Source organism: Chinchilla lanigera, unplaced genomic scaffold (assembly GCF_000276665.1).
Source record: "Chinchilla lanigera isolate Chin_1 unplaced genomic scaffold, ChiLan1.0 scaffold00081, whole genome shotgun sequence".
NCBI lineage: Eukaryota > Metazoa > Chordata > Mammalia > Rodentia > Chinchillidae > Chinchilla > Chinchilla lanigera.
Window position 1 is genome coordinate 2,311,725 of NW_004955482.1, and position 9,087 is coordinate 2,320,811.

At 52.5% G+C, this 9,087-nt stretch overlaps 1 long non-coding RNA gene across 1 annotated transcript in view; it reads right to left on the minus strand.

Annotated features, from left to right (window-relative positions):
- Positions 1-8,997, minus strand: part of LOC106146520 — a 9,822-nt gene extending 825 nt beyond the window's left edge. The window contains exons 1-2 of the long non-coding RNA XR_001230990.1: positions 8,471-8,997; positions 7,035-8,209 (exon numbers count right to left, since the gene is read on the minus strand). This is a non-coding gene — a long non-coding RNA (uncharacterized LOC106146520). The remainder of the gene's footprint in view (positions 1-7,034; positions 8,210-8,470) is intronic.
- Positions 8,998-9,087: the final 90 nt, after the last annotated feature.

A 9,087-nucleotide genomic window follows, 5' to 3' on the forward strand; every position in this document is an offset into this window, starting at 1 on the left:
GAGGGGAGGGGAGGAAGACAGAGACGAAGACTTTCACAAGAAGAAGAAAGATGTGGAACTGTGGTTTGTGTGCCCTGGTTGTACCCTGACTCACTGAACAACTGGGAAGTGACCAACTGCGAAAAAAGAAAGCGGCTGGCTGCACAGTACTACACTGGCTGTCAGGACTGCCAAGGGCACACACCAGGGTCCGGCAGGTGGCTCTGCCATCAAAACCCGCCTGAGCCGATGCCTAAGCTCACAGCGCGGACGTGCCCTCCTGAGCGCCTCCCCACGGCCGCACACAGGTGCACCCCACGGGAGCCGCGCCTGGGACTGGGAGGCTGTCTTTCTTAGAAGTCCTTTTAAATTTCCTTTTAGGGAATAAGCAAGTGAGTTTGAAAACAATGTGAGCAAGAGAAGAACAGTGAAAGTCACACGATGTCCCGATGTCCCGCAGCCTTGAGATGACCGCTACTCACACTTGAGGTTTTCCAGGCTCTGCAGTCGCAGAGCAGCGCTGTGTGCGGGGCGCTCCGTGGCCTAGCCCTGCTCTCAGAAGGGAGTCCCGCCAGCCTCAGCACAGGGCAGCCCCTGACCCGCTCACGGCCCCTTCCACACTCGAGCCTCGGGGCCTCCTGGACCGCAGTGGCGGGGGTGCTTCCCGTTGCTCTGGCTCTACTACATGGATATCGTATTTTTGGTGTTTTTATTGTTTTTGTTTGCTGTTGTTACAAAAATGGAGCCCTCTACTTTTTTATTTTTGTAGCATGTCCTATTTTACTGAATAATCATGATAGGCCCCTTGGAGGAGCCCCGCCCCAAATTCTGGCACATCCCCTAGAGCACACCCTTTCAGGGCCTGCTGGAAGAGGAACTGCAGATAGGGTTTGAATTCCCGAATTAGCTGAGCTGCTCTGGGGGTCAGAAGCTGATGAAGGTGAGCCCCGGTGAGAAACCATCCTGTTTAAAGGGACAGACCCGAGGTCCAGGGCTTCCATGCTGCAGATTCCCCGTTGCTGGCATTGCCAGTTGTTGAGCTGCAGCGGCCGCCAGCTCATGGGCCCTGAGGCAAAGGGCAGGGGAAGCACCACACGCAGGGCCCCGGTTACGGGCGCACTGTGAGTTTCGATCAGTGCCGCCTTTGTGGACATATTTGCTGTTTCCAGTTGTTCGCTATTTTCAGCAACGGCAGAATGAACATGTATCCTACGCAGGTGCCCAAAGGATGCTGCGGATTAGGGCTGCGGGCGGGGGGTACTCAGGACAGACGACTGTGTGAGGTTTCCACCGCTGTGTAACAAATCAGTCTGCTTCCAACAGCGCCCGCTCCAGAGCCCACAGTCCTGCGGGCCGAGTCTGGCCCCTCTGCTCCAGGACGCAAAGCCAAGCTCACGGTGATGGCCAGGTGGACACTGCATCCAGGGTCCAGTGCTCCCTCGTGGCTACATGGGTGCGGCCTGTGGATCCTGAGGTGGGAAAATGTTCCCACCCTGCTCCTTGAGGAAAACTGCACGGAGTGTGAGCAAAGGTGCTTCGGATGCAGCGGATGCACGGCCCTCCAGAAAGTCACACGACTGACCTTCCGGTGGCCTTCTGTGCCCATACTCGTTTCCCAAACATGGCCAGTGCAACCTACTTTTCACATCAAGTGACCACACACGTCCCCTTTTTAATTTTTTTGTTTGTTTGTTTTGTTTTTCTTCCAGTTCCAGGAATCGAACTCATGACCTTGTGCTTGCCAGGCAGGCACTTTGCCACTGAGCTAAATCCCCAGCCCCCCTTTTGAATTTTAAAATTACCAGTATAGCCAGGCATAGTGGCACATTCCTATAATCCTAGCATTTGTTAGGCTGAGGCAGGAGGATTTCTGAGTTCAAGGCCAGTCTGGGCTACACAGCAAGAAAGAAAAAATAAATAAATAAATAAAATAAAATTACGGGTGTAATTTGATTTTTTCATGAAAAGCATTTATATAATTTCTTTGTGTACGCATATGTATGTACAGTATTCCTTGAATAGGCTGGGACTTTTTGCAATTACAAGTCAGTCACATCTGCTTAACCAAGAAAAGAATTTATGAATTCAAGATTGAAATGTCACAGAGAAAGCTACTTTTAGCTATGACCAGAACCAAGATAAGTACGCTATCTTTTTGCATTTTGTTTTGAGGCAGGGGCTTGCTATGCAGTCACGTGGGCCTTGAACTCAGTATGTAGCCCGGGCTGGGCTAGAACTCGAGGCACTCCTTCCGCTTCAGCCTCCTGAGTGCTGGGACTATAGTTGTGTGCCACCACGCCCAGAACAAACTACCTTTTAAAAACAGTCTTTCTCTCATCTCCACCTTCTTCTGCACTGTTTGATTTTTGAGTTTCAAGAACAATCCCTGACAACTGCAGGCTTCTATCTATTTTTATAACAGCTCAAAACAAAAACGACAATCACAGCAACCGCTACAGCACGAGCCATAACACCTACACCAAGCTCAGTGGAAACGTGACTCTTCCTCCTGTACATTCCAGAGTCAATCCTGGCTGTAGCTCTCACTGGCTTGGATACACCCATCCCTGCAGCCCTCACTGTGGCTCTACTGATGGGATGCTGCTGATTATACAGTCTTAGGTCACTCACTGAGAAAAGTCCTGGCCGGAACTCACACCAACGTGGGCGTCCATCTCTGAACCAGTAGCTCAACAGCCAAGATGCTGCTGATCAGACAGGCCTAGGTCTATGTCCAGTTCCGTGCCTGGGTGTAACCAGTCCTCCACCCAAGGCACCATGAATGAAGTTAGGAAAGTGGAGCTACAGTCACGCGAGGGACCTGCGCTCAGGGGACAAACAGCAGCTCTCCTCCGAAGGGCCTGGCCATTCCCACACTGTCTCATGTATGCGCTGTGTACCTTTTCGTAAGAGTCTAAAGAACTCTTCACAAAATAAGGATATTAACTTTGTTATATGAATTAAAGATATTCAGGTGTTTTTTTTGCAGTTGACTATGATTATTCGTTTTTATACATATTAACTTTTAAAATTTTTTTTTTTTGGTACCTGGAATCGAACTCATGACCTTGTGCTTGCCAGGCAGGCGCAGTCTTAAGTCTTTTTTGTTTTTTCATCTTATTGAGACAGGGTCTTGCTATGCAGTTCAGGCTGGCCTTGAGCTCACTTTGTAGCCCAGGCTGGTCTCGAACTCCCAAAGATCCTCCTGCCTCAGCCTCCTGAATGCTAGGATTACAGGCATGTGCCACCATGCCTGGCTTTAAATCTTAACATAGTCAACTTTTTCAATAAATAGCTTCTCACTTCCGTGTTAGCCTTTAAAATTCCCCTCCAAGATTTTATATTTGCCGATTTTCCCCTAGTGCTTTCATGTTGTTGGTTTCTTCATTTTAATATTTATCTATCTGTGACTTACATCAGTACAAAACATGAAGCCTACTTTCCCCACATGTGGTTGCTTTTTCCAGCAGGATTTACTGAACAGTTCATCCTTTTCTCTGTGGACTAGAAATCCCTTTACTGCACAGGCTGAGAGAGGTATGTTATAGCTGTGCTTCGGTTCTTTTCCTTTGATCTTGCCTGTAAGTCCTAATCTTAAAAAAGGCACACACTTACGGCTACTGATTATTTTATGATCGAAATATACATGACATATGCAGAGCCAGGGATGGCAGTGCACACCCGCAATCCCACCACTCAGGAGGATGAAGTAGGAGGGTCAGAGGGAGAAGGAGGGCTCAAGTAGGAGGGCTCAAGTCTGAGCCCAGCCGCGGCCCTGTCTCAAGATACAAACTAAACAAGGGCTGGGGATGCAGCTCAGTGCAAAGGCCCTGGGTTCAGGCCCCAGTACTGCAAAAAAAAAAAAAAACAAGAAAAGAGAAAAGAAAAATGAGTAAAGTTTCCTTAAAAGGAATGACAGAAGCGGCAGTTAGAAGAGGTGCGGCCGCACACTTGTTAACATCTTGCACCAGATGGAACAGGAGGAAGCAGTTCATTTTCTTTCACTACCTCTCCCCCCCGCACTGCTGCAGCCCCTCTGTAGGTGAATCCCTGACTGGTGCAGCTGTCTCACCGGTTGTTGAAAACAGGAGAAAAAAATCCCCAAGTAAGTAGAGGTTTCTCTTACGGGGTGAAATAAAACAAGTGCTTGCGAAAAGCCAATCAAAACCTGTCTTTTGGACCATACAGTTTCACATCCTCTATAAAAATAAACCCCAGGGGTCCTGAGGGCTGAATTAACGCACACTAAGAGCAGCTTCGCAGGGCTTTGGTTTGGACTCAGAATAGGAGCCCTGCTTCCGTCCGGGGTGGTCCTGCCTTTACTGTGGCTATGTGCAGTCGGCTAGAAGGCTGCAGGAGCAGTGACTGTGGCGGGTGACCGCTCGTCCCGGCAGGGAGATGAGCCAGAAGCCAGGCATCCAGAGAAGCAGAAGAGCAACCCCGTCCCCGCTGAGCCTGCCCCGTGACTCTCGGGCTAGGGGCTCAGGGCGTGACGTGCAGAGAGGGCAGGAAGGCCATGCTGGCCTCTTGCAAACCAAACTTTTGAGGAAGCTGAACTCTGAACAACTGTTGCAACTCCAGGGAGATGTGAAAGAGAACCCGAGATGTCACGAGGACGTCCGGGAAGCCGGGCAGCCCCTGGCCTGGCCCGGCTCTGCTGGTTTTGAACTCGCTGCCTCCAAGGGCATGTCCTCTGCGCTGAGCCCAGGCCAGGGCTGGAGGAGGGGCCGCGTCTCAGACGAGCTGCATGTTTCCACGTGAGCTCGGCTGCGGGTGTCCAGCCGGCGAGGTACAACTGCCAAAGCCGCACAGCAGACGCCTGGCGTGTGAGTTAGGTCACAGGATTGTCTTAGCTGCAAAGGCTAAAAGGTTTTAGTTGCCAACGAGTATTAAGTCAATTGACATCTGATTTTAGCCACACAACCCCTGCGGACTCACTACTGGGACTGCAGTCCACCCCCACAGGGGCCAGCAAAGGACTCAAGGTATGAAGCAGGCCAGGCATGTGCAAAAATTAGGCAACACTCTTTTTTTTGTTTTGTTTTGTTTTGTTTTTTCGGTATCGGGAATCGAACTCACAGCCTTGCACTTGCCGGGCAGGCACTGTGCCGCTGAGCTAAATCCCCAGCCCCTAGGCGACGTTCTCTTGCGCCCTCTATTTTCTGGATAGGCTCATGATACATGGTTTTGGGCTACAAATACCAGAAACTCCACAGTGTGTGAACCAAGCTCAGGTTCATTCTCTTACTAACTTCTCCCCATTCTCCACTGTGGCGCCTGCCTGTCTGCTCCTAACCCGGTTCATCTCACAGCTGTGCAATACCGGCCACAGGCTGCTGTCCAAGGGCATCTCCGGCTGAGCGTGATCCTTTCCTTTCGTCTATGACGCAACTTCCGTCCCCCGTCCACTCCGGCACTCGGGAGGGTTCTCACCCTGCACGGTCCAAGCCTTGGTCCTGAAGCCGTCACCATAAAGAGGCCTGGCCTGGGCTGTGCTACAGGCATTAGTCAGATCAGAGGCCAAGGTGATGCCAGTTTCTCCTGAGCAACAGGAGCAGCTGGAGAGGGCAGGGGTGAGGAGGACGAATAAATACCTGAGCGGAGTCAGGATTCTGCGTGGGAGAAGCACGAGGGTGTACGCATTGGGCGAGAGACCGGTCACACCCGTGTCACAGTGGCACGGCGCGGCGTGATCAGAATGGTGCTGGCCAACACGGCAGCCACGTCAGTCACACGTGGCCACAGAGCACTGAGCTAGTGTCACCGAAAGGCGGGACTTCCACTTTAATTTCCACTAACTTAGCCACACGTGGCTAGTAGCTGTTCGCTGCACAGCACAGGTGTGGAGATTAACTTTGCTGCCACGATAAAACAGCTGAAAGTAGGGATGATTAACGTGTAGAAGTATGTCCTCCATGTGAAGGTGGCGGCGGCAGCCACCTGCTGTGAGCAGACTGTGGATGGGGGACGTCAGGGAGCCGCGTCTCCGTTACCTGTTTCCAGGTGAGGCAGCAGACTCTCCCGGACCGCGGTGGTTTAAAATCAACCCCTTTGGTCCTCGGTTGAGGAGGCTCATCTTCACGGCCGCATTCAGCGGGCAGGTCGGCGGCTCGTCCCCGCGAGGCTGTGGGCTCTCCCCAATAGGTGACCGTGCTAGCGAGGCAGCTGGACTTCTAACGGTGGCTCAGGCCTCCAAGGCACAAGAGGCGGGGCTGCCGGCCCCGAAGCCCAGACCCGGCCCAGGACGCTGCTGCAACCCTTGGTCAAAGCACGCCTGTGGTGCCGTGACCTAGCAGGACTATGCTTGACCCCCGGGACGCGTGGTTCAAGGGAAGCCAGGGGCCCGAGGGGGCATGGGGATCAGTGAACGGGCAACCACAGCCCCAGGGTGGCCAGAGCTCACATTCCTGTGCCAGGGGCAAAGGAAATCCACATTCATATGTGAAACTTTCATTCTGTTTTTCACCCACTTCAAATGTACAGCTCAGCGGCTTTAGGGTGTGCACAGCACCAGTGCAATCCATTTGAGAACATTTTCGTCACACTGCTTAGTCACTCCCCAGCCTCACCCCCCATGCGGCAACTGAGCCACTCATCCGCATGCTGTCCCTGCTTCAGACTCTTCCAGACGCTTGTATCCACGTCACCGCGCACTGTGTGCTCTCGGCGCGCTTGAACCCAGGGACTGACACACGCCAGGCAAGGGCACCGCCACTGAGCTACATCCCCAGCCCCACCCCCTTCTTTTTCTAAACACTGCAATCAAATCATCTCTACGTGCTGGATGTGTTTTGCAACCTCAAGGTGCCAAAACGAGGACCTTGGAATACTCCTCACAATCCCTCAGCGTAGTGGGCATGGTGGCGCACACCTGTGATCCCAGCACTCTTGGGAAGCTGAGGCAGGAGGATTGCCCTGAGTTCAAAGCAAACCCAGGCTACACAGTGAATTCAAGGCCAGCCTGAACTGCGTAGGGAGACCTTGTCTCAAAAACAGAAATTCCTCAGTGTACACACTCAGCTCTGAGACTGCTCTCCCCGAATCTTGACACTTACGTTTGTATTCCTCCAGGAAGGCCAGCCAGGGACACCAGGTTAGGACATGACGCAAGCTACTCCATGCTTCACAACGTCAACTTCATTCTAGATTTGCCTGTTTCAGGCTTTCTAGTCTTAGGAAAAAAAAAGATTCTGTCTCCCTTCCCTTGGGAACATTGAGAAAACACTAGAACTAAGAATCAGGCACAAGACCTTTTCTTATCTGAGTCCTACTGCCTGCCAGACCCGTGACTGGATAGAAATCTTTCAGGTTTGCTTTTTCAATTAGTGAGCTAGGATGCTAATATAAATGTAAGGTGTCGTCCCAGCACCTACAATCCAACAAATGATCATTTAGTTAATTTCACAGAAAGTTATCATTGGCGGGTGCTATTTTAGACTCTAGGAGTACGGCAGTGAACAGACACGTAAGATTCCAGCCCTTTCAGCTTTAAAGACAGAGACAGAGGGAAGGGAAACGGACGTAAAAAAAATTAAGATGTGTTATGTACATGTACCAGCTCCCCACAAGGAACGTAAGCATTATCTACTGCAAACATGTACTAATAAGAATTTTGAGACAGACATTAAGTAGTTCCACAAAATAAACAATTATAAATTATAACGGATGTTGTGAGAGAAATGTGTAAGAATCTGTATAAAGAACATGGAAATGTGTAAGGAATGACACAGGAAAAGGTGGAGCTGATTTAGTGCAAGAGGGCTAGGAAAGTGACGTCTGAGCTGACATACGATGAACAATTAGCACTAATAGGTGGAGAAGGTCCAGTTCTGGCATTTAGCTCTTCTCTCATCATGAATTTAATAAACACGCACTGCCTCTTGTGTGCCAGCACGGTGCTATGAATCAGTCTATTCACCAGACATTAAAAAAATACAGTGCATGCCCCTTTCACCTTATTGGCGGGATTACTCATCCCGGTGAACGCCTGGCCCAGCCCCCTTCTCAGGGTGTGGCTCCACGCCAGTCTTGGCTGGAGCTAGGATGGAGGAAGGATGAACTGGTCTTACACTCGTTGAATCCCTGGAGCTGCAGACCTCAGTTTCTGAAGCCTTGCTGGGGGTCACTGTTGGAAGATACTCTGCCAGTCCAGGAAGGGTCAGGCACTGTCCTACGGGCTGTGGCACGGTGAGGAGGACGCCTTAGAACTCTGCCACCACGGAGCCGGCACCTGTGGGGAACGTGTACAGGCCAGAGAGGCAAAAGAATAAACAGAGAAGCTGGGCGTGGTGGCGCACGTCTGTAATCCCAGCACTCAGGAGGCTGAGACAGGAGGATTGCTGGGAGTTCCAGACCAGCCCGGGCTACAAAGGGAGCTCAAGACCAGCCTGAACTGCATGGCGAGACCTTGTGTTAAACACACACACACACGAATAAACAGAAATGGAGGAGGTGCTATGGAGGAAGGGTTAAAAGCATGGGGTGAAATAACCTTTGACCGGCTGGCCCAACAGGCCTTGTAGGACGACGGCTGGGCCTTGAGATGCCAGCAGGGTGACCTCGCGTGGTCCGGGGTGGCCTCTTAGAAGGCTGAGACAGGCTGCAGCCTGGTTATCTTAAGTCCTTGGCTCTCAATGGCACAAGTGAACCCCGGGGGTCCTTTAGCAATGTCTGGGGACGCTTCTGGTTGTCACACTAGGGCTGGCCGGGCCGAAGCTCAGATCTAAGCGGACGCAGAGACCGGCGAGCTGCTGACCATCCTACAGTGTCCAGGCCGGGCCGCACGGCAGGGCCAGGCGGGGTGAGCGTCAGTAACGAGGCCGCAAGGAGGGAAGGGGCGCAGCGGGGTGGGGAGCAAAGCCAGCCTCAGGGGCGGGCCCGGGGCGCCGCCACGGTGAGCAGCGAGCCTCTGCGTGCTCGGCTCCATTCCCTCTATCCGAACGCCCCAGCGTGAAACACCCACCGCGGCGGGCGTCCCCGCGCTTACTAACCCAGGAACCCGGCCGGCCACTTCCCGCTTCCGGGGCGGGACCGGAAGCCCCCATCGGCTGAGCGGCGGCGGGCCCGCCCAGTGGGCCGTGCGAGCGGGGCCGGCGGTCTCGCGAGAAC